The sequence below is a fragment of the Rhinolophus sinicus genome, linkage group LG07 (assembly GCF_036562045.2).
Source record: "Rhinolophus sinicus isolate RSC01 linkage group LG07, ASM3656204v1, whole genome shotgun sequence".
Lineage (NCBI taxonomy): Eukaryota > Metazoa > Chordata > Mammalia > Chiroptera > Rhinolophidae > Rhinolophus > Rhinolophus sinicus.
In genome coordinates this window covers 85,600,300-85,627,081 of record NC_133757.1, presented here as the reverse complement: position 1 = coordinate 85,627,081, position 26,782 = coordinate 85,600,300, and the positions used below count along the sequence as shown (strand labels likewise).

General features: G+C 40.7%; 1 pseudogene; it reads right to left on the bottom strand.

Annotated features, from left to right (window-relative positions):
- Positions 1-24,664: 24,664 nt before the first annotated feature.
- LOC109435992 (charged multivesicular body protein 1b) lies at positions 24,665-25,262 on the bottom strand (annotated as a pseudogene).
- Positions 25,263-26,782: the final 1,520 nt, after the last annotated feature.

The window sequence follows — 26,782 nt, the reverse complement described above, 5'->3', positions numbered from 1 at the left end:
TGAGATGAGGAAGCTCACAGAGGTCGGGGTGGGAGGCACAGATGTTTGCATGGGGTTTCCCTGGGAGTAGTTAGCGATTACTGCGCATGTACCAAGTGAGATTCCATTAGGCTTAGCAACGAGCAGTTGCTGTGTGATCGAGAGCTGAATAAGTACTAGAGTCTGTGCTTCTGGAAGATGTTAGAGTTTTGGCCTATTACAGAGTGGAAAGACCTCGTTGAGCATCTTGGGCATTTAGTTAAGACTCAGAAAGGAAATGCCTCTAAAATATGCCCCACACCCTACAGCTAAATTTGGCAAACATTCTATAGACAACTGGATAGCAAATATGTTAGACTTTGTGAGTCACATACAGCTTTTGTCTATTCTTCTTCTCCCTCTTTTTTCCTTTCTTTTAACAATTCTTTAAAATTGTAAATACTATTCTTAGTTCACAGTCTCCCCATAAATAGTCCATAAATTGAATTAATGCACAGGCCAAAGTTTGCTGGTCCCTGCCTAGAGTGAAGGCAGTGTTCTAGAACTAAAGACAAAACCAAAATAAGCCCATCCTAACAAAGAATAAAAATACCTGACAGGATAAAAAAGATCAAAAACAAAACTCATCAATTTTAATGGTGGATAACATAATCCAGACTCTGTTGTATCATTCACAATCTCCAGCATACAATTAAATAAATTACTGGATATATAAAGAAGTGAGAAAATGTGACTCATAATTTAAAAACAAACAAACAAAAAACAGAAAGAGATTCCAAGATGACCCAGATGTTGTAGTTAGCAGACAAGGATTTTGAATTATTATAGTCCTATTACGAAGATATTCAAGGATCTAGAAGAAAAGACAGACATAATGGATGAACAGATAAGGATTCTCAGATGAGAAATGAACATAATGAAAGGGAACTGAATGGAAATTCTAGAATAACTAGAAATTTCTATATTCTATAATATGTGAGATGTGCTTAATAATAGAAGGAATGATCAGTGGACTTGAAGATAAACAGAAATTATCCAAACTGAAAAACAGAAAAGACGTTGGAAAAGAAATGAACACAGTTTCAATGATCTGTGGGGAAATATGAAGTGATCTAACATACAAGCGATTAGAGTCCCAGAAAGAGAAGAGAGGGGGAAAGAAGCAAAAACAAAACATACAAAAAAGAAAAGAAGAAAAAGAAGACATAATGATCAAAATTTGTTTAATATCATGAAAAACATCAACTTATAGATCCAAGAAACTCAGTAAACTCCAAGAAGAACAAATACATAGAAAGGTCACCTAGGAACATTGTAGTCCAAACTCCTAAAAATGACAGACAAAGAGACTAAAAAGCAGTCAGAGAAGGGAGAAAAAAATAAAAGACATATCACAACCAGAGAAATAATGATACAAAATATGGCTGATTTATTTTTATGAGAAATAAAGAAGGCCATAAACCAATGGTATGACATCTTTAACATGCTGGAAGAAAATAATCTGTAAGCCCAGAATTCTACCTCCAATGAGAATATTCTTCAAAAATGAGGAAATAAAGATTTTTAGATAAACAAAAGCTAAAATAAGTTTTAAAGTAAACACGCTCTACAGTAAATGTCAGATAAAGTTCTTCAGGTTGCAGGGAACTGATTCCAGGTCGACAGATTATGGATTTACAGGAAGGAATGAAGAATATTGAAAATGGTAAATAAGAGAATCAATACAAAGTGTTATCTTATATCGTCTCTTAATTTCTTTAAAAGACAACTGACTGTTTAAAGCAAAAAGAATAGCACAGTATGATGGGGTTCATAATATGTCCAGAAATAAAATACTTGGCAACAATAGTAAAAAGGACAGTTGAAGTTGACTGTACTTTTTTTGATGTCCACAGCAATGTTAGTTTCGCATGCTCTTCCAGACTCTAGATATTTCTTTCAAAAGTTGGAGTCTAACTACTCTCTCCTTGAAGATGAGCTGGTCTTTATGACTTCTTTAACAACTAGAATGTGGCCCAAAAACATTATATTGATCATGTTCTTTATTTTATGTTTTGACATCTTGGCATGGGGGACTTGCTGGGTGGGGAAAGACTGCTCCTCCTAAAGCTAACTAATTCCCAAGATAATAAAAAACTCAACTTGAGAACATGCCCTTCGTATGCAAACCAACCAATCCTGAGCCCATATTTTCAAACATCTCCTTTATCTAATTCTCACACACAAAGCCCAAATTTCCCCTGCCCTAAATCGCCCAGAGCCAGGTAGCAGACAACTAGAGACCAGGCCCGTAGCACAGAGCCCACTGACAGTATTAAAACCCTCCAAGCCTAAGCTGTTTCCCCTGGCCTGCCTTGCCTTTTCTACGCAAAAACACAATAAAAGCTCTCGACCTTGCTTTCCTTGTGCTCCTGTGTCTGCCTCCTGACCAAACCTGGTGCTTCCCCACCTGGCCCTACACAGCATGGCATCCTCCCTTCTCTTGGAAACTATAAGGAATAAATTCTTCTTTCAATAGCATTGACCGCTCAATGTCACCACTCATTTGCTTCTATAAATTAAAATCTTGTATATACTATCACTGATACAGATATACTGCAAGACTTCTAAAGCTAAAGCATAAAGGTGAATATGCCTCTCACCTGGTTCTATTTTCTCTTGGATGCTCCCTCTTGAAACCCTTGAAAGCATGTTGTAAAGAAGCCCAGGCCACTTGGAGAGCCCACACGTAAACGTTCCAGCTAATAGCCCAGCTAATGTCCTAGCCAAGAACCAGCATCAACTGCCAGGCATATGAGTGAATGATCTTTCAGATGTTTCCAGGCCCCAGTTTTCAAGTCCTCTGGCTAAGTTCCCAACACTGAGAAGAAAGGCAAGCTGTATATCCAACATGTCCTGTCCAACTTTCCAATCCACAGAATTCATGAGCATAATAAATGTTTGCTTATGCCACTAAATTTTGGGTTAATTTGTTATGAAACCAAATTATCTGGAACAGAGACTAGGTTACTTTGTAATAACAAAACAAACAAACAAATTAAACTAAAGCATGTGGGAGTGGCTTTGGGAACAGGCAGTGGACCAAAGTTGAAAGGGCCTTGAGGAGAGTGTTAATGAAAGTGTAAAAGGACTGGGAAACAGTTAACAGGAGTCTAATGACTCTTCAGAAATCTGTCAGTAAGGGCTTAAAGAAACATGTAGGAAATAGTGGAAGTTGAAGAAAAAGGACTTTGTTACATATGGGTATAAAAATTTGCCACGATGTTCCCTGTGGTAATATGTAAAATATAAATTGTACCTGATAATGTGGATGATATATATAAAGAGAATTCCAGGTTGGGTGTTGGAAGTGCTTCCAGAATTCTTCTAGCTTCCTATAGTAAAATAGGACAGGAGAGAGATGAGCTAAAAAAAAAAAAAAAAAAGAAGCATTCTATTTTCAAATGAAATATATAGAAAATATGAAGGATCCAGAACTTACTGGGTTAAAAAAAATCTGTTTCCCAATCCCAATCTTTTAAAAGTTCTCAAAATTAGTCAAACCAAAGGCTCTCTGAGGATTCTTCAGAGCATGCTACAAATATTTTCCTGTGACTATTAAGTTTCTAAGAATTTTAAGGGTTTTGGCCCTTGGCAGCTTTACAGAAATCCCCCAAATAGAGGATAATTTATCTCAATGAAATTTCAGGGTATGGCTTTTGTCTAATAATGTGATCTCTGATAAATTCATAGAAAGATTGCAAAATTGTAAAGAGAATTGGAGTCAAAACACAATCAGACGGAATGAAGAGAGACAGAAACAATACAAAATGAAAAGAAGTCCATGGACCCCAAACTACCACAGCAAGAAGCAGCTGAAAAACTACAATGGCAAACACTGGGCACGTCTTATGAAAAAGACAGGATGACTTAAAGGCAGAGCAATGGAAACTCATTCCCACACAGAAGGACCCAGATCTGACCAAGGAACTGGAAATATGTACCTGGCTGGATTTCAGAACCACCATGGACCAGTAGACTCCCGTGTGTCTCTATTGTTTTCTCCCCTTTGAATGACAATGTCTGTACTAAACATATGTCTGTCCCACCACTATTGATTTGATATGGGGTGAGCAGATAACGTGTCTGTTTAGTTTATAGGGTTTCAGATCAAGACATGAGAGGCTGTACATGAGGGGTACATCCAAGGTGCCTCGTCCACAGCTGGACCTGATTTAGGAGATGAGATCCTAGACATTGAGACTGAGCCTGATGCCATAAAAGGATGACCTCAAGAGGTCATAGGGGAGAAGTGAGTATATTTTGCATGTGAAAAGATGAATTGTTGTGGCCAGAGGGCAGACTGCAGTAGCTTATACTTTTCAAAAAAGGCCACAGCAGTATTTCTGGTCCCAGAGTTGCTCTTTGACACTCTTTCCATAACAAGGTGTCTAGAGGGTATTGTGCTGAGACAAGTCATACAGAGAAAGACAAATGCCGGATGATCTCACTTATATGTGGAATCTAAAGAACAGAATAAATGAGCAAACCAAACAGAAACAAACTCATAGATACAGAGAACATTTTGATGGTTGCCAGAGACTGGGGACATGGGTGGAAAAAAGGAAAGGATTAAGAGGTACAAATTGGTAGTTACAAAATAGTCATGGGAATGTAAAGTATAGCACAAGAAATATAGTCAGTAATATAGTAAAAACTATGTGTGGTGTCAGATGAGTACTGGATTTATCAGGGTGATCACTTCTTAAGTTATATAAATAGCTAATGATTATATTGTACACTTGAAACTAATATAATATTCTATGTCAACTGTAATTGAAAATAAGAAATTATTTTCAAAAATAAAACATTTTTAAAAATCAATAGAGAGAGGACCTTCCTTTCCCCCGTGCTGCCTCCCTTGTGCTGAAGCACAAGCTTAATAACATTGGTCTGGAAAATTAAAAAAGTAATAGAAAAAAGCTTAAAGAATGAAGATGTAAAGACAGAAAATATTTTTGGACAGCTCTATAATGTGTTTGTGTTTTAAACTGTTATTACAAGAGTCAAAAAGTTTTAAAAAATTAAAAAGTTTATAAAGTAAAAAAGTTACAGTAAGCTAAGGTTAACTTATTATTGAAGAATGATTGTTTTATAAATTTAGTGGAGCCTGAGTGTAGCATTTATAAAGTCTGTAGTCACGTTCTCTAATGTCCTTCACATTCACTCACCACTCACTCACTGACTCACCCAGACTCACTTCCAGTTCCTGCAAGCGCCACTTATGGTTAAGTGCCCTCTACAGATGCACCATTTTTTTTTACTCTCTTATACCCTATTTTTTTTGTACCTTTTCTATATTTAAGTATGTTTAGATACACAAACACTTACCATTGTGTTATAATAATTGCCTACAGTATTCAGCTCACTAGCAGCTGTGCAGGCTTGGAGCCCAGGAGCAATAAGCTCTACCTTATAGCCTAGGTGTGTTGTGAGCTAGACCATTTAGTTTTATGTCAGCACACTCTGAGATGTTCACACAACGACGAAATCGCCTAACAATGCATTTCTTAGAACATATTCCTGTTGCTAAAAGATGCATGATTGTAACTATCTTGAGGTAAAGAGGTCAGACCAAAAAAAAAAAAAAAAAAGTATGTATGGTTTAATTCTTTTAATATGCAACTCTGAAAATGACAATTCTAATATATAGTAACAGAAGTCAGACGAAACTTTTCCTGGAACTAGGGTTGGGGGATTCACTAGGAAAAACAGTGGGTCTTTACAATCAATTATGTGTGGTATTTTCTTTTCAGCTAATGCAAGCTCTGCACTTGAGCATGTTTCTCTGATCATTAGAACTGCCAGAAATCTATTTACATCCGGTACCTTAGAGCCCCTATTTCTTTTCATTCTTTTTTTCCTATCTCTAGGAAAACAGCATCACCAACCATTTCTGGGTTTCAGATAAACCTCAGCAAGTAAAGACGTGTTCACTAACCACCCTCCTTGTTGCGGGGAGTGGGACGAAGGAACAGGAGGGTTTGTGGGGGGAGCAGCAGGACTGAGACCTGAGCAAGCCGTCCGGACTCGACCTTCATTCGCCCCTGAAAGAGGATGATTTCTTAGCAGAAGAGCTCTGAAATGCTACTACTGCCATCCTTGTTTCCTGCTCAGGTTCTGACCTTGAAGAATAACAGATGGTACAGAGAGGAGGCTGGAGATGGGGGAATGGACAGCACTAGTAGCTGTTGGTCCTCAAGTTGGAAGCCTGTCTCTTTCTTCATCATAGTCATTATTGTATGACACTCAGAATTCACCAGTCTTTGATATAAGCAGACAGATCACCCTGTTAGGATTCATTTCCTGTTTAGTCTCCACTCTAGAAATAAAGGGGATGAGGGCCCTCCTGGTGGCTCAGGCGGTTAGAGCTCCGTGCTCCTAACTCCAAAGGCTGCCGGTTCGATTCCCACATGGGCCAGTGGGCTCTCAACCACAAGGTTGCCAGTTCAATTCCTCAAGTCCTGCAAGGGATGGTGGGCAGTGCTCCCTGCAACTAAGATTGAACACGGCACCTTGAGCTGAGTTGCCATTGAGCTCCCGGATGGCTCAGTTGGTTGGAATGTGTCCTCTCAACCACAAGGTTGCTGATTCGACTCCCGCAAGGGATAGTGGGCTGCGCCCCCTGCAACTAGCAATGGTAACTGGACCTGGAGCTGAGCTGCGCCCTCCACAACTAAGACTGAAAGGACAACAACTTGAAGCTGAACAGCACCCTCCACAACTAAGATTGAAAGGACAACAACTTGACTTGGAAAAAATCCTGGAAGCACACACTGTTCCCCAATAAAGTCCTGTTTAAAAAATAAAATAATAATAAGAAGAAGAAGAAGAAGAAATAAAGGGGATGAGAGTGCTTGTGTTCAAAAGAGGGTGCTAGGCGTACTTGATGTTTTGTGATTAAGGGTCCAAAAGGAGAAGCAGGGCAAGTAGGCAGAGCTGGCCCTGGCTGTTTTTAAACACCAATCTTACTCTACCTTCTGAGAAAGATTAAAATCTTCCCCATGGTTAGGAGGACTTCAGGAGACAAGGAGGCATGTCCTGGGGCCAAACCAGGGCAAGGGGAGGTGGTGAGAAAGGGAGCTCTGGGTCCCTGAGCCCCCTCCTGAAACCCCAATTCCAGTATTGTTCTGCCATCCAGAATATATTGGAGCCTGTGAACAACGTGAGGACCATTGGGGGCAGGCATCACTCAGTGACTGAGGCTCGGAATCTCCAAGTACATCTGCAGGTCACGCACTGCTCGACCCTAGGAGATGACATTCCTGCTGGAGTCTGTAGGAATGCTGCTCCCTGAAGATGTGCAGTGTATGACCTTCACAGTCATTTGCCACTATTCTGCCAGGGCAACGGGAAAGAAAAACGCCAGACTAGAAGATTCACCTTCAGGGAGATGACTTGCCCGAGCAGATGGCTGCTCTGCCGTTGGATGCTCTGCCATCGGAACTGGAGATCCTACTTGCCAATCTATTACTCACCGCAATATGATATGGGATTCTCTTACTTATATGCTCTGGGGACCACTATAAACGCAAGCAACATAGGAAGGCAAAGCTGGACAGCTGGGGTATGTTATACAGACTGAGCTTAAACGTAATTATTTTAATTAAATTGAAACAGCAGTAAAAGAAAAAAAAAAGATACGTAAGGTGGCAGGAAGGTTCCACTCCCCAAAAATGGCAAGCTCAGGTGGAGTGAAGTAAAGCATTAATATTAGGAGGGTGGGACATGGCAACAAGAGTTTGGGGACAATAATGGAGATACAGGCAGAGCAGAGGGGTCATTCTGGGAGGTTAGGAGAGAAACACCAGATGCACAGCTAGTAACTAGGGCTCCTTTTAGTCCTGCTGCCTCAGAGGATGGAACTAGCAAGAACTGGATAGGCAATCAGAACAGTCGCCAAGTACTTTTGCTTCATAGCAAAAGCAGCTTCTTCAGGGAGATTGAAGCAGTATGTAGAGAAATTGGAAAATGCTGTGGAAAACGAACCAAGACAGAATTCCAATAGTGCGGGTTAGGTCTACCCTGGGAGGAAGGAGACCTATGAAATAGAGTTTGGTCTGGCACCCTGGGCTTGCTCCTCATAGAGTGGGTTGGATGTTGGGGATAAAGCTATGGATATAATTCCTGAGTTGGGCCTACAGCTAAGAGTGGAAACCATAGAGAATGACACCACTCATCATCTGGGTAAATCTACAAATGCTGGGCTCAAGAATAGACCTCAAGAGGAAGGAAAATGGTATTCTGGAAGGAGACACAGTGCAAAGGGGAACTCAACTGTCCATGAGAAGAAAACTTCCTCTGTGAATATCCAGTGTCCTGGAGGGGTGAGTAATGAAGGGAATCACAAGGGACCCAAAAGAGGAGTCTGACTGGAGAATGATCCCAGCTATTTTAGCTGGAGCATAGGAGAGAGAGGAATGGCGGATAGACATCAAAAGAAACCACGGCACTCTGTTAGATTCTAAAAAGCTCCCTCTCCGTAAGCCGTAATGTGTTCAAGCATGATTCAGTATGGTGTTTTGAAACACTGTGAAGCCTCGGTTTGTTGATGTTCCTTTCTTTTCAAAGTCGTCCCTTTCTGAAGCCTGTATTACCACTACTATTCAGGGGTCTATCCAGCCATTGAGTGCAATGCATTTCCCAGGTTTCTGATTAAGAGTTCTGGTCAGGCACGTATTTCAGTAGATTTTGTGGCCCACCAGGGTCCTGAAATACGATGTCAGCTTGGCTCGTTTGCCTCCACTTCGGCTTCAATTCCCACTTCCCAGGCCTTTTACCCCACTTGCCCTGAAGTTCCATATCCTGCCCTGAACCCAGCCTGATGGCTATGTTCCCAATGCCTCTGTCAGCTCTCATCATTCCCCTGGGTGTCAAAGCTCACTGCCTATTTCCTGCCTTCCCCAGTCCGTGGGTGGTTAATGTCATGAATGTACATATATTCCTCTAGCTGAGGCCACATGGTTGCCTGATGTCTGGAATCTCTAGCTGTCATGCTCCACTCCCTGGGTTGGCTATCCAAATTTTGATTCTTAGTAGAATGTAGCCTAAGCTTGTCATGAATCTGGAACACATACTCTGTGTCTACATTTGGAGGAATAGCTTCTACAACTGGGCCAGTGTTCCAATCCAAGTGGTAACCTACACCCAAGGAAATAGAGTGTCATCAGTACCAGTTCACCCCCACTTCTGCTATCTTGCTACTCTGTTCAGCATGCTTTGTTCTAGATCTCGCTAAACTTATGATAGCCCAAGGGTTACACTTAAATAAATGGTTTTCTTTAAAACAATAAAAAAGTCTGTATTGTTTCCAATTTTGTAGCCACTTACGAGGACAGAAAATAAAGATCCTCAGAATAACAAACAAATGCAACTGATAGAGCTGTATTTTTTCTGAAGGGTGGTGCTCAATGTCAGTTCAGCCCAGTGCATTGGCTAGAGAGCGCCGGCTAGTGGGGAATAAGCTGCCTATTGTGGAGGTGCGGAATATGAGAGGACAAAACATCTTTTACTGATGTTAGAGACGTTTCCAATCCCACAAAGACAAATTACTCTGCTAAAAACAGGAAAGAAGTTTAATTGCTTGAAGATACAAAATCATTTCGACAAAACTCTTTTGGTATTTTTTGGCATGAATATATTTTTAGGTAGACAATCATGTGCTTTGTTAGAGTATTATGTAATTGAACTTTATATTTCTTATTTTTAGGCAAATGTACAAATTAAAAGTTTAAACTTTTAACACTTCTTTCCTAAAGGAAGTTATGTCCAGTATACATCAGAGAATCAAGACAATGTAGACTTGACCTCCTACTTTCTATAGCTTTCATACAGTAATTGTTGACGCTCATAGTGATAAACCTAAAGCAGTGGTTCTCAAGTAGTGCCCATAAGAGACACATTTTAAAACATAGAAGTGTGTTTTTAAATCTAAATTCCTGGTCTCTAAGCCCAGTGACTCAGATTCGCTGGTCTGCATGGGGCCCAGAAATCTGCATTTTTAACAAGCACCCTAAGAGACCATGCACGTGGACCCATAACAGGCTTAGAGAGATTTAGGGCACTGTCAAATGCCACAGTTCCTTCTGAATCATTAAAGAATGATAAAATTATGTGTATTCATATGTATTTTAATGCTTGGAAAGCTAGTAACCCCATATGAGTCACATGTACTAGCTCTCTGTCATCAGCATACTTGATAACACAAGTCAATTTGACACCTGAGCAAGTTGGGTAACAGGTAACTCACCCCTGAGTGTCAGAAACACGGTTCTAGACTCAATATTCCCACTGGAGAATTCTTGCTACTTGCTACTTGCCTGATATCTAACTGCCAACTGACCAGACATGTGTGTTCTGGTTTCTCCATACAGTCTGCCTTGCTCCACAGCTAAAGCCACTGTCTCACCCATAGGTTCAGCTCTGTGGCCCCTCCAATGAAACCCCACCACACTCAAAGGAGTCCTTGAAGCACTGACAGCCAGACAAGTGAGTTCTCCTGATTTCATTAAATACCTCCCTACGTTCTGGATAATAAAACTGAATTCTCTCCAAAGCACACTGACCAATTCAAAGAGTACCAGCTCTTGACTTTCAGCCCAATTCTATCACACCTTCTTCAAAATATATACATATATATGTATATATGTGTATACATATATATGTATGTACATAGGGATGTATATATATACATAGATATAGATATAGATATAGATATAGATATAGATATAGATATAGATATAGATATAGATATAGATATAGATATAGATTAGATATAGATATGAATGTATCCTCTAGCCCTTCTTCCTCAGCTATTTGGAGTGGTGACTCTCAACCTTGGCTGCCATTAAAATCATTGCAACAGCTTGTAAAAGTTCCAATGCCTAGCCACCAGCATACACAAAAATTAACTCAAAATGGATCAAAGACTTAAATGTAAAAATAAAAATGATAAAACTCCAAGAAGAAAACATCGGGTAAACTGTCACAACCTTGGATTTGGCAATGGATTCTTAGACATGACAACAAAAGCAAAAGCAAAGAAAGAAAAAATGGATAAATCGAACTTCATCAAAATTAAAATCTTCTGTGCATCAAAAGACACTATCAAGAAAGTGAAAAGACAACCGAAAGAATGGGAGAAAATATTGCAAATCATGTACATATCTTAACCTAGCCTGCATAGTGAACTCACCTGGGGAGGTTCACAACATATTGATGCCTAGGTCTCACCCCAGAAATCCAGATTTAATAGGTCCAATTCCTGACTCTAAGTGGAGAGATCCTAAGAGTGCCAGGAAAGAGAGAAGGACCCATCTTTCAAGAACCTTCCAGAACCTTTCAGAGCCTTCCAGATATCGCTGCCCAGGGACTGACATGTGAGTGAAGTCATCTTAGACCCTCCAACCACACCAGCCACCAGCTGAATACCAGTATGTGATTCCCATCCACACAATGTGAAAAAGAAGAATTGCCTGTTCAAGCCTTTTCCAAATTCCTGACCCATAAAATTGTTATAAATAATAAAATTGTTGTTGTCTTAAACTGTTAAGTTGTGAGGTAATCTGTTATGCAGCAACAGATAACTGGAACAGAGTCCAAAGGAATGACTGATGAAAAAGTCTTAAGGCAGGAACAACTTTTGGAGTGTTCGAGGGACCAAACTAAGTCCAGTGTGGCTGAAGCTAATGAAAGAATGCAGAAGAGTGGGATATGAGTCGGGGGACTTGAGCAGGGACAGATAGTGTGGTGCCTGGTGGGCAATGCGGTGGATGGCCATTGAAGGGATTTTAGTGGATGAGGTCTGAATTAAGAAAGTTCTTTCTGGCTGCTGTGTGGCAAACAGAAAGTAGTGGAGCAAGAGTGGACAGAGAGCAACCCATTAGGAGGCTGTTGCAATTGGTTATTTTTCCTGGTTGGGAATTTGGCCCAGTATGTAGAAACTTACCCTGCAACACTGCCATCATGTTCCTGACCTTTCTTCCAGTTCAAGCAACTGAACCTCTGCCTTATTTCTGTAACTTGTCCTTCACTTTTCATCTTGATATCACCGATGGTGCCTTTATCTTGCTCCCCAGTGTTCTATGTTAATGGAGGCAGCAAGGAGAGGAATTTTTCCTCCTTTAGCTCATTCCTCATATGTAGAGAAGCCCCACTGATATACGCTTGGGGAGGAGGGTAACTTATTTGGGAACAATAAATATTGTGAGCATACTCAGCTCAGCTCCCAGTTGCCCATACATACCAAGAGTCCTGCTCTACTATCTTCTATGTGATAAAATAGCCCTGTCCCCATGGATGAGGCCCAGGGTGGCCGAGTGCTATGGTGACTGGGGGTAAGTCCAGAATTTTCCTCACCTACTGACATAAGCCACATTCTTCAAAGTTTCATTAATAACGAAGGGGATATTTTCACTAATGCCAGTCAAGATTGTGGAGTAGGTAAACGCTGTGCTGTGCTTCTCTCATAACCACATCAAAATCACAACTAAACTACAGAACAACCATCACTGAGAATCATTTGAAGTCTAGCTGAACAGAAGTCCTATAACTAAGAATATACAGAAGAAGCCACGTTGAGACTGGGAGTAGAGGTAGAGACACAGAACTTGCTGGTCCTATAGCAATGTGTGGTGGTTAAAAATTGGAAGAAATATCCTGGCTGTGGAGGTCCCCATTGAGGAGCAAGGGGTTCTAGCCCCATACCAGGCACCCCAGACCAAGGCGCCAGTGCTGGGAAGAGAAGTCTGCACAACTTCTGGTTGTGAAAAGCAGTGGATATTGTTGCTAAGTGAGACAGAGGGCTGCTGGAGTCCCAGGCATTCCTCTTAAACTGAGACCCTGCCCCACCCAACTTGTGGGACCACCCAAGCCTCTTCCAGTGGCTTTTCCATACAAACATCCTATCTTGGCTCACACTGTGGACTTTCCCAAAATCTTTCAAAGGTTCAAACCCCAATAAGCAGCATCTGGACTATGCGTGCTCTGTACCTTTTACTAAGTAGCCCCAAGCTTGGCACTAGCAGCAGCTGGCCTCAGTTCACAGCTTAGCCTCTCCCAGACACCTCAAAGCCCAGCACAAGTGGCAACTATTTACAGATCACTTTGTAGCTCATACCAAGTGGCCCTGGGCAGGGTACAGACAGCAGCTGAATTTGGCCTGCAACAGAGACCCTCCCAAGAGTCCCCAAAGCCAACACACCCAGTGGCCAGTTTTAGGCAACAGCAGAACACTACCCAACCACCTCCATAAATAACACATCCAAACAGCAGACTGGGCAGGCACCAAAGCCCTGCTAAAGAAAATCTGTAGGGTCAGCCCCTGCACCACAGCTCCTCCATTGTAGTCATGGCCAGCCCTCACAACCAATCATCCTGAGGGTCAATCCCTCCCATTGACATGCAAACAGCAATCAAGGCTCAGCTACAACAGGAGGACATACACAAGGGACACACCTGGAGCATGTGGCTCAGATGACCAGGTAGATTATGTCATTGGGCCACACAGGACACCTACTATATAAGGCCACTCTACTAAGATGAGGAGACATTGCACTTAATTGCACCTAATTTGCACCTAATACACAGAAACAAAAACAGGGAGGCACCCAAAATGGGGAAATAAAAAAACATAAATAAATAATAAAAGAACAAAACTAAAAGTTCCAGAACAAAGCTTCAGAAAAAGAACTAAACAAAATAGAGACAAGCAATCTATCAGATGCCAAGTTCAAAATGCTGGTTATAAGGATGCTCAGTGATCTCAGGGAGAACTTCAACAAAGAGAAAACATAAAAATGGAGATAGAAAACAAAAAAGAACCAGTCATTAATGAAGACTACAATAACTGAAATAAAGAATATATTAGAGAGACATAACAGTAGATTAGATGAAACAAAGGACTAAATCAGCAACTTGGAAGATAAGGTGGCAGAAAACACCCAATCAGAACAACAACAGCAACAACAAAAATCCAAAAAAATGAGGTTAGTTTAAGGAGCCTGTGGGACAATAGCAGGCACACCAACATTCACATCATAGGGACACCAGAAGGAGCAGAGAGAGAAGGCAACTGAAAACCTATTTGAAGAAATAGTGATGGAAAACTTCCCTAACCTGGCAAAGGAAATAGACAGGAAGCACAGAGAGTCCTAAACAAGATGAACCCAAAGGGGCCCACATCAAGACACATCATAATTCAAATGCCAAAGCTTAAAGACAAAGAGAGAATTTTAAAAGCAGCAAGAGAAAAGCAGTTAGTTATCTACAAGGGAGCTCCCGTAAGACTGTCATCTGATTTCTCAACAAAAACTGCAGGCCATAAGGGATTGGCAAGAAATATTCAAAGTAATTAAAAGCAAAGACCTACAACCAAGATTACTCTACCCAGCAAAGCTATCATTCAGAATGGAAGGACAGATAAAGATCTTCACAGACAAGAAAAAGCTAAAGGAGTTCATCACCACCAAACCAGCACTACAAGAAATGTTAAAGAGATTTCTTTAAGAAGAAGAAGAAAGATAAAAAACATGAATAATAAAACAGCAATAACTACATACCTATCAACAATTACTTTCAATGTAAATGGATTGAACGCTCCAAACAAAAGACATAGGAGGGCTGAATGGATAAGAAAACAAAACCCTTACATATGCTTCCTGCACGAGACTCACTCCAGATCAAAAGACACACCGAACAAAAGTAAAGGGATGGAAAAAGATATTTTATAAAAATGGAAACAAACAAAAAAATTCTTTGGTAGCAATACTTATACCAGACAAAGTAGACTTTAAAACAATGGCTAGAACAAGAGACAAAGAATTACCTAGTAATCCCACTTCTGGGAATTTAAGAAACCCAAAACACTACTTCGAAGGGAAGTGTGCATCCATAAGTTCATTGCAGCATTATTTACAATGGCCAAGATGTGGAGGCAGCCTGGGTGTCCATCAAATGGATGAATGGATAAAAAAGAGGTGGTACATATACACAATGGAATACTACTCAGCCATAAAAAGAATGAAATCTTGCCATCTGAAACAACATGGACAAACCTAGAGGGCATTGTACTGAGTGGAGTAAGTCAGACAAAGAAAGACAAATGTCATATGATGTCACTTATATGAGGAATCTAGCAAACAGAATAAATGAAATAGAAGCAAGCTCATAGATACAGAGAGTATTTTGATAGTTGCTGGATGGGGGTGGTTGGGTGGATGGGTGAAGTGGGGAAAGGAATTCAAAGATATAAATTGATAGTTACAAAATAGTCATGGAGATGTAAAGTATAGCATGGGAAATTTGGTAAGTAGTATTGTAATAACTATGTATGGTGTCAAATAGTTACTGGATTTATCAGGGTGACCACTTCATAAGTTATATAAATGTCTAATCACTGTGTTGTATGCCTGAAACTGGTATAATATTGTATGTCAACTGTAATTGAAAAATAAAACAATATTTTTTAAAAAGAAAGGTAATATTTTGGCCTCTGTTGCCTGCTTTCTGTCTCTCAATTGGATTCAAACTCAGGTGGAGAAAAGGGCCTATTTATTGAGACCCTAAATCCCTAACAACTGAGATCCTGCATCCATAATCTGCCTGGTAGTCAGGACCCTTGCTTTGTTCACTAATGCTCCCAGGAAGGACCTGCCCCAGACCTCTCTGTTGGTGACCACCTGATTGCCCTGATGAATTTTCATATTTCCAGTTCGTAGGCTTTTCCGTTTTCATATGACATCTACCTGTCCCAAAGGCTACCCCTCACATTTGGTTGGATTTCCCAGAGTGGCCTGCTTCCCAGCCCATCACAAGTCACCTAACTCTGGAACTGAGCATGGACTTCCTTGTATGCTGTACTAACATCAGCTGAGTCTGCTCCTTCAGGTCTGTCCTAACAAGGACTGCAGTAGATGTGTCATTCACATGTCAGAGTCCCTCCCACTGACCAACACACTCATTGACCTATGAGCTCCCATCCTTACAACATAGATAACAGAGGGTTCTAGAGTTCTACCAGATACTAACTGTATGTCCTTCAGCTAGTTTCTTAATCTCTCTGTGCCTGGGGGACAGTGATTGGGGATGGGGATAGTGATTATGGCATCTACCTATTTCTATGAGAATTCATGTCCCTTCAGTGATACACAGGACTTGAGGGGATGATGCTGCCTCCACACCTACCTCTCCTGAAGGAAGCTGGGATGCTAGGAGGATGGCAGAGGTGTCACTAAGGCCATTTCATCAGAGAACAGAGGGACAAGAGGGAAAACAACAAAGGAGAATGAGCATTTGGATGCCGGAAAAACAGGCTCCACAGGGGCTTATGGGTAACTAGATGGGCTAAGTAAATAAACATTTTATACCTCTGGACTCCAACATTCTGTGATACAACTATAGTGTGGTCACTAAATATGTTAACAATATTAAGAAAAAGAGGAACGTGATGACCACCAGGTGGCATATTACTTTGTCAAAACTAAGAAAAAACAAAAAGAAATTATATTGGCAAAAGAATAGACAAATAGATCCATGGAACAGAATAGAGAGACTAGAAATAGACCCACATAAATATAGTCAACTGATCTTTGACAGAGCAAAGGCAATACAATGGAGCAGTCTGTTTAACAAATGGTGCTGGAACAACTGGATATCCACATGTGAAAAACCGAATCTAGACACAAACCTTATACCCTTCACAAAAGTTATCTCAAAATGGATCACAGATGTAAGTGTAAAATGCAACCTATAAAACTCATAGAAGATAACATAAGAGAAAATCTCAATGACCTTGCATTTGGCAGGGACTTCACAGATAAGATAACAAAGGAATGATCCATGAAAGAAAATAATTGATAATCTGAACTTCATTACAATTAAAAATTTCTACTTTGCGAAAGACAATGTCAAGAGAATGAAAAAATGAGCCACAGACTGGAAGAAACTGTTTTCAAAATACATATCTGATACAGGACTGTTATCCAAAATATACAAAGAACTCTTAAAATGGAATAAAAAAACAACCAACCCAATTTAAAAAATGGGCCAAAGACTTTAACAGATACTTCACCACAGAAAATACACTGATGGCAGAAAAGCACATGAAAAGATGCTTCACATCGTATGTCATTAGAGAAGTGCAAATTAAAACAATGAGATACCACTACACACCTATTAGAATAACCAAAATCCAGGACACAAATGCCGGTGAGGATTTCACTCATTGCTGGTGGGATTGCAAAATAGTACAGCCACTTTGGAAGACAGTTTGACAGTTTCTTACAAAACTAAACATACTCTTACCATAAGATCCAGCAACACACTTCTTGGTATTTACCCAAAGAAGTTGAGACTTATGTTCACACAAAAATCTGCATATGGATGTTTATAGCAGCTTTATCCATAACTGCCAAAACTTGGAAGCAACCAAGATGTCCTTCAGTAGGTGGATGGATAACCTGTGGTCCATCTAGACAATAGAACGTTATTCAGGGCTAATAAACGGCCTATCAAACCATGAAAAGACATAGAAGAATCTTCAATGCATATTACTAAATAAAGAGAATCCAATCTGAAAATGTTACGTATTGTGTGATTCTAACTATATGACATTCTGGATGGTGGGGATATTGACAATGAGGGACGCTATGTGTGTTGGGGGTGGGTATATGGGAAATCTCCATCTTCCTCTCAATGTTAGTGTGAACCTTCAACTGCTCTATACAATAGTCTTCAACTAATTAATTAAAACAAAAATTAATAACTCCTGTAATATAGGTTTTTTAGATGCAGAAAATCATTACTTGAGTTCCAAAACTAGAAAAATGTCAATTACCTTGGTCTAGGCAGCGCTGCCTAGAAGGTAGAAAAAAATGTCTTTTTTTTTTCTAATTATCTTAGCCCAGAGTCCTAAACATGCCACATAAAGCCATTTTTTAGCTAGATTATTTCAACATCAATTATTATTTTAGGTGGTGATAACACTAATAACAAAACAAAATGAAACATGCTAACCATGGGTAGGAGGATGGGAAACAAGAAAAGTATTTCCTGGCCCCAGGAAGGAGTTGCAGCCAAAGAGGAAAAGCTAAGGAAAGAACTGGCATGTTGAGTTTCATCTCCAGCCTGCAGAATTATCTGGAAAGCATGCAGTCCATGTGAATTCCTGAGTGTGATCCAAAACCAAGAAACTTATTCACCTGGAGTTCTTTTTGTAGGATGACTTACTCATGCTTGGTTGGGTTCTTAATTTGGCTTTATCTTTCAGTTGGCAGTATTAAGCAATTTTTCACAAAAAGAATGCTTGGGTGCTATGAAATAATTTTCTTTATCCTACCATTTAAAACTTTTTCCAGGAAGTGAGAAGCTGTGTTCATAGACTCATTTTGAATCATCATACTTTATTTCTATTTACATACTTAATGCTTTCTTCAAAAAGCTTCCTTCAATTTTGTCTTTGATTATGCCTTCTGTTTCAGTTGTTCTGTTTCTTAAGGAGCCCCCATAAGCCTTGGGTTGAACCTCCAAACTCTATCATCTATGTTTATTATTTTAATCATCCCTCATAGTTGTCTTGTTTATATATTTTTCAGATTTGTTTGTCACATCACTAATTTAGCTTATTCACTATATTAGCTCTATGCTTTGCACCTTCTAATGAAGATTTTAATTTCACTGTTGCTCTGATTACCTTCCCAATCTTAAGCTGTCACTGATGACAACTAAAAAAAAAACCTGACTCTATTCAACTTGCAAAGGAAATCTATTGTTTCACATAATAAGGACTTCTCGGACCCTCAGTTAGTTATTAGGACGATGTACGTAGCTACTAACCCTATTTTCATTATTTAGGAAGTCATCATGTACTCTGTCTGAGGGACTTACATGGAATCCTCTTCCACCTCCACTGCCTATTTCTTTGATTTGATTATCAATTGAAATATGCAAAAATATGTAATCTTGGGGACCTGCTGCCAGCGCTTCCTGTCTCTGATTTTGCCTGTGGTATTTCCTTGAGAGGCCTTATTGCTCTTTCCAGGATGCACTGGGCAAAATGCAGTTCTCCTCAATGTCACCTTTCTCTCTCTCTGCACCCTCCATCCCCACTCCCACCTCCATCCTGTCCATCTCTGGTGCTGCAGTAAGTGTATGGATGTGTTACAAATTATACTAATAGATGAGAATTGAGAGGGTGTTGTACGTGCCTTGGTTGTTTCAAGTTTTGAGTTTTTGATCCAGGGTGAGGATAAAGAGGCCTTTGCCCTTATGTCAAGCTGGAAGCAGGCTGAGTATGGATGGTTTATTAATTTACTTTCAGTGTGATGCCCTTGGCCTTGTTCTTAGTAGAAACTCCTTCCAAATCTTGGCATTAGGCTGATTGTCAGTACTAATTTATGATGATTGGCAAGTTTTGGTCTTTTTTTGTATTTACATGGATAGCATATCTTTATCAGAACTACTGCACTATTCAGAAAATACAGTACTTTGTGCAAACATATTCACCCCAAATCCACTGAAATCTGAAATCTACGGTAAGAAATTTGCAGGCTTGAACCAGTGAGCACATTAAGTAGCCCTGAGCCCAGGCTGCAGGATACAGAAAGCTCTCATTTTCCCCTGGCCTCTCGTAGAGTTGCAGCCCTTGGTGGTTCCCAGGTTAGATCTCCAGGGCACCCGGGGGCACTAACAACCTGGGTGCAGTGCAGATAGAAACTTGAATGCTTTTGACATATTATTTCATTATTGACTTACGTTGTAGCACATGTCCATTCTATGGCATAGAGAGAAAATATAATTACAACCTATGTGGCTCAGTGATGTTGTATATGTCCCACAAAGAGACCCACTAAAGAGTGGGCTAACGGGTATGCAACTGAGCCTTCCAAATGCTTTATTTTATTCAGAAATTTTTGGTGGGTTTTATGTAGATGTTTAAGAGTATCTTAGTCTTATTGTTGTTTGCTTGTTGGTTTGTTTTTTTGTGTGTTTTCTTTTTATTTTCAGAAAAAAAGATAGTTGAGGTTTTAGGCAACCACAGAAGCATTATGATTTTTCCCACTGAATAAAATCAGGCTCCCGTTCTCTAAAAAATTGTTATTTAGCACATTTTCAGTAAAGAGTGAGCTTTAGCTATGAAGGGATGACTGCATTTCAGTGGGAAGTTGGGAACTGTGTCAGCATTCTTAGCCAACAGTATTTTCCTGACCCATCTTGACCTGTTCGTCTCTCTTCTCCCTTCCCAGCCATTGTAAGTGGATGTCCCACCCCCCATTTTTACCTCTGTAATATCCCAGAACTCGGGCTATAGGATTGTCAACGTGGACTCTACTGAACTGACCACAGCAGCCAGTTTTACTTCTAATGAAAGAGTCTACAGGCTGAGCTTAAGGAATGAATAATGATGGTCTGCAGATGGCACAGTAAAGAGCTGAAACAGAGAAAAGATTGCATTAGTGCCTAGAAGAAGGAAAAGACAGCCTTTATACTGCCTCTCACTACCTTCTGCCTTTGCCCCACCCCCCACAAGGTCACACGTGCTCTTCTTGCGGCAAACAGCAGCATAAGGAGTTAAAGAAACCAATCTTCTCTCTTTTCAAATCCTGCAAAACCTGGCAGCTGGTAAAGGTTGCTCTCACAGGCATCGTGTGTCAGTGCTGACTGCAATGATCTCATTATTTCCTCATCAAAATAGCATTTTCTAACATCACCATTGGCAGAAACAGGCTTTAGGGAAGAAAAAAAAAGGAACTTGCACTAACCCAACAACATCTGACTTATTTTTTTAATCAAATATCCAGGCTTAAACAAAAACAGATAACAGATTTTTGCATCCCCTTTCCCCACCCCAACCTGTCTCCTCCAAAAATCCTATCTGCCACCTTATTTTTGAAAAATTAGGGATGAAGTAAAGTGCATGAGTTTATATATAAAATATTTGCAGTTCTTTGTTAGCCCAGGGGTTGGCAAACCACAGACTATTTTTTGTACAACCTGCAAGCTAAAAATAGTTTTTCCCTTTTAAATAGTTGGGGGGGGGGATCAAAAGAAAAAGAATATTTTGGGACATATGCAAATTATACAAAATTCAAATTTTGGTATCCACAAATAACCTTGTATTGGAACTCAACCATGCCCATGCATGTACATATTATCTATGGCTGCTTTTGCAATGCAATGGCAAAACTGGATAGTTGCACCAGACCAAGTGGCTCGCAAAGCCTAAAATATTCACCATTGAATCCTTAGACAAAATTTACTAGCTCCTATGTTAGCTCCTTAAAATAAACAAACAAACAAAAAAATCAAAGTGTTGCTTGCATGATATTATTAGGACCCGTTACATTATTAATGAGCAAAGTAACTGCCTCCCACAGAACAGAATCTTAAATCAAAAATCCAAGGAATCATCACCCTCTCTTGACTCTGCAAAGAAGCTCAGAGGCAGAAGCTGGTGAGTCAAATCCTTAGAGGAGTCAGAAGTCACACACGTGGTGCAGTTGGTGAAAAACCCTGTCCGGTACATTCAGAGACGCCAGAAAATGTTACTTCTTTGTTTTTTCCTAAGTTACTCCATTTTTCCTTGAAGTACAAGAGGGTGGAGATTGGAGCCAGCTAAATACATCTGTCTTTTCCAGTTTAACACTGTTTCATTTGGGTTACTTTGTCTTCTTTCAGGTAAAATCACCCTTTCAAGATTTCTGCCCTTTCGGACCTCCATTATTGTAAGGAAAAGCTTACCTGAGCTTAGCTACAAGAGAGGAATCTCAGATCCAAGTTTGGGCCTTCATGCAAGAGACCAAGTTTGTCACCCCACCTGGTCATAGCCACTCTGCTCTCTCTTCCCCTCCCAACGCTGCCATCTTGGCTCTATCTGGCTCTCCCTGGTATTACAAATGATCTGAATCTTAACAATGTCCTCCTTCATCCCCTGGCCTGGCTGTCCACCCGCAGCTTCTGCTACAGTCCAGGTGCCCTGAGTGGCCCCATGGCAGGTCTCCTGGCTCTCAACTCAGCGACCTTCTACAGTTCTCCACTAGAAGCTCACAGACTATCTGGATCTTTTCTATGCCACACAGGAGCCTAAGAACACTTGCAGGCTGTATCTCTCACCTCTCTGTCCAGGCCCTTCCTTAAAGTAGAAATGGGTGGGGATTGGAGAGGAAAGATGTACAAACTTGGGCAGTTTGTACTTTCTAACTCACCACCTGGGTGCCACCATGTTGGATGCAGCAATTCTCTGGGACTTGACATTTCCCCAGTCAGCACCTGGAAAGGTGAGGAATGGAACTACTGCTCTGGAATTCCCTCCAACTATCCAGATGGTGCTAACATGGCCCTCTTTCAGGGGAAGAAGCCCAGGCACAGATACCTGATTATTTTACCTTTACCTCCTACTTTCCTCTTCCTGTCTGGTCAGGACCACCCTTATGAATTAACCTGAGTTCTCTCTACCTAAGGCTTATATGTCTAAGTGCCAGACCTAATTGCCGGTATATAAAGGGAGCTTTTAAAATTCAGAAAATAAACACTTTCTCTCTCCTTAAAGCCTGGCTTTTAAAACCAGTATTTCATTGTGGAATCAACAAAGTCAGCTTTTGAAAACCAAAGGCCATCAATGGCCTTTTGATTCCCGTCACTGCCCACCCCTCCTCTTTCTTGCAGTTTATGGCTTAGCATTCATGAAGGAAGGCTGTGAGGTGCATGATTTACTGGGTTATGACAAACATGTCAGTTTATTATTTCAAAATATTTCTGTTACCCTTACTAAGTGAAAATTCTTTGTAAACATTTCCATTCTTAAAAAAAAAAAAATTATACCTCAGCAGAGCATTTTGAACTCTGTTGTTGTATTAGTTTGCTTGGCCTGCTATAACAAAATACCGCACACTGGGTGGCTTCAACAACAGACATTTGTTCTCTCACAGTTTTGGAGGCTGGAAGTCGAAGACACCAGCAGGGTTGGTTTCTCCTGAGGCCTCTCTCCTTCTATTGCAGGGGGCCACTTTCTCGCCGTGTCCTCATATGGTCTTTCCTCTGTCTATGCTTATGTCTGCGTCTTTCTCTTCTCTTCTCAGGAGGACACCGGTCATACTGGATTAGGGCCCACCTATATAACCTCATTTTATTTTCATCATCTTTTTAAAGGCCTACCTCTAAGCAGCCACTTTGCGGGTCAGGGCTTCTACATCCGAATTTGGGGGGAACACAATTCTGTCCAAAACATTTGTCAAAACCAGTGTCAAATGAAAATTATATATTGTTGCTGTTGGTACAGTCTCTATAAAAGGATTATAGGAATGCACACATCGGCTGACAAATGGGGGTTGATCACACGACTTTTTGCTCGAAGGACAGGTTCTTCATATTGTGTAGGCCCAGGGTTCTCCCTTGTGAGCATTAGTGACACAAGTCATTTTAGAGCCGTGGTTCTCCTTCCTGGCTGCACATCAGAATCATCTTGAGAGCTTTGAAAACAATTCTTTGTAGCAGGTGAGAAATCCATTACCTTGACAACTGCCACCAGAGTTCCTGTGAGAGAAGGGATCTATCTATTTAGGAAAATATCTGGAGACACAGAGGGTGAGAAGGGGTCAGCCTCTGAGGGTCAAGGTTAGAAGACTGGGAGCAAAGAAAGAGCTAACTGTTGCGCATAAGACATAAGCTGGAATTGGGGGAGGAAAGGGGAGGAAACAAAAGAGAAAGGAGGAGGATGGAGGAAAAAGAGAAAGGTCAAATGACAGGAGAGGAGGGTGGAGCCTGAGGAAAATCCCAGTGGCAAGTGGATGTACAGTTGACCTGTGAACAACGTGGGTTTCAATTGCACGGGTCCATTTATATACAGATTTTTTCAATAAATATTGTAAATGTATTTTATTTTCTTTATGATTTTCTTTTTTTCAAAGTAATCATTCTCCTCTCTTTAATTTTTATGCATATGTCAATTCTATAGAGGGTGCCAAAAAATGTGTACACGTTTTAAGAAAGGAAAAAACTACTAAAATTGTAATAATATATACCAATAACAAAAGATGAATACAAGTCACATTTGACTTTTGCAATTACAACAGGTTCTCAAAATGGTTACTATCAGCATAATTTTAATACAGCTTTTTCTTTTCTTAAAATGTATATACATTTTTTTGGCACCCTCTGTATATATCATCAACTATACTAAGTTAAAAAAACACCTTCAGGGGTGTCTGGTTAGTTCAGTTGGGTAGAGTGTGGTGCTAATAACACCAAGTTGCTGGTTTGCCACTGTGAACTGTGTCCTCCTTAAAACAAACAAACAAAAAAAACAACCAAAAAAAACCTTCAGTTTTGATAATTTGGGCAGAAAACTAGAGTTTAGATGAAATTTTTGAGAAACTCTCACATACACCAAATTGGCTAGTCCTGTTAAAAGGCAGCTATTAAAATACACACCATCACAAGCTATACAGAACTTTAAAATCCAGTTAAGGGTGAAGAAAGCCTGGAATTTCTTAATGTATCTGAGAGCACTATAAACCCAAAGGTAGAAGCATCTTAAATAAAGAGCATTTCAGCATTCTGGCATATTCAAATTTCTATTATCTAGTATCTCTCTAATACACAGAGAGCATTTCAGAAGGTGACTACAGCTTGGAAACCTGAGTGGGTTCTGAGGTCACACTTGATCTCGCAGGAGGGCCAGTCTCTGGGACAGTTCATCCTGCTCGGCTGAGGCCACACTCATGCCCATGGAGCTGGTCTGCCCCTGCGGCAGCTGCATGTTGAGGTCTAGGCCGGCGTCGTCTGCCATTTCCTGGAGCAGCATTTCTACCTGGTTCTGGGGAGTGGTCAGCATCATGGTATTGCTCATCATGTCTTCCATTTGCTGCGGTTGGATGTCCAGTGTCTCAAACTGGTGCTCGACTTTGTCCATCAAGGCAGAAATCTTTTCCAGATCCATGGCTTTCAATGTCGCTTCCATCGACGTAACCATCCTGGCCACTGACTTGGTCACCTTGCTCATCGTCACTGTCATCTGGACCCTGGTAGCTACCACATCGACCCGCTCACTCATACTCAAGAAATTCACAGCCTGGTTCTGGCGAATGGCATGTTCAACGTGTATCGTTGCAACGTCCCTGTTACCCTTCTGAATGGCCTTTTTAATGTTGGCCTTTTTGATCTTTTCCTCCTTGTCTCATTTTTTTGGCACTCTTGCTCAGTTCTTTGGCCTCGAACTTTAGGTTGAAGAGGTGTTTCTCCATGTTGGACATAGTCAGATGCCTCCTTGGAGTCTGCAGCCAGGGCCCAGATGACCACCGAAGAGAGGCAAGAAGCAGGCCTGCACAGGTTGCCGCTCCTTTGTTTTGGTTTCACTTCCTGTTTCCCTTGTGATTTTCTTAATAACATTTTCTTTTCTGTAGCTTACTTTATTGTAAGAATACAGTATTTAATACATACACATACAAAATATGAGTTAATTGACTGTTTACGTTATCAGTAAGGCCTCAGGTCAATAGTAGGGTATTTGCGTTTTCAGGGAGTTAAATATTATATGCGGATTTTCGACTATGTGGTGGGGTGTTGGTACCCCAACTCCTGTGTTGTTCAAGGGTCAACTGTATTGGTTTGCTAGGCGTGCTGTAACAAAGTGCCACCAACGAGGGGGCTTACACAAAAGAAATGTATTTTCTCACAGTTCTAGAGGCTGGAAGTCCAAGATCAAGGTGTTGGTTCCTTCTGAGAGCTGTGAAGGAAGAATCTGTTCCAGGCTGCTGTCTTGGCTTGCAGAGGGCCATCATTTTCACATGGTGTTCTCCCTGCATGTGTGCCTGTGTCCAAATTTCCCCTTCTTACAAGGACCCTAGTCATATTAGATTAAGGCTCATACTAATGACCTTATTTTAACTGATTACCTCTGTAAGACCCTGTAAGGTTACATTCTAAAGGGGTTAGGATGACAACATAATTATTTGGGGGGAGGGGAAGGCGAAGACCACAATTCAACCCAAACCAGTGGGCCAAAGAGCACCCAGTGAGGTCTACTATTCAAGGTCAAGTTGTTTGTGTCCTGGCAGTAGGTCTCTATTTTCTCAGAGTAAAAACACTCAGGATTTAGAGGTCTGGCAGCCACAAGCATCACGTGCGTGTTCACTTCTGCTACCAGCCAGAAGGTATAGGATGGTGATCAGAAACAAAGTAGGGCTTCCCACAGTTTAGCCAAGAACCACCCAGGAAGCAGCGGAGGTGAGACCCAAAACTTTTTTCCCAAATAGATAATCTCAGAAAGAAGGGAGATTGCCATCAGACCTACATATAGACAAACAGTCCCCACCAGACCTACAGAGTGAGAATCTAAGGAATCTGAGTGTTTCTAACCCCCCCAAGACCATCCTGATGCCACGTTTTAAAACCATTGCTGTCACCTAGAGCTGAAAAGGGTCAGGGTCACATCTGTTCCCTCTGGAGTTGTTTAGCCCTAATTGTAGTTAAACTCTTTGCCCTTGTTACCTCCCAAGCAAGTGACTAATAATACAGTTGACCCCATTTTCAAAATGGCAGCCCTGTGTCTCTCCAAAATAATGGCTGAATTATTTAGGGGCGGGGGTGTCATGTCTTTTGAAATCCACACCCGCTTTTTTTCTGATTGAAAAGCTTCTCACAAAGTCTTGCCAGAGGATTTAAGTAGGTTTGAGATATATTTCTTCCACTACTGATCATTTTTGGGAACATTTCACATGAATAAGAGCTGACTAAGACCTGCCTGACACTTTGTGCTGTATTCACTGATGTA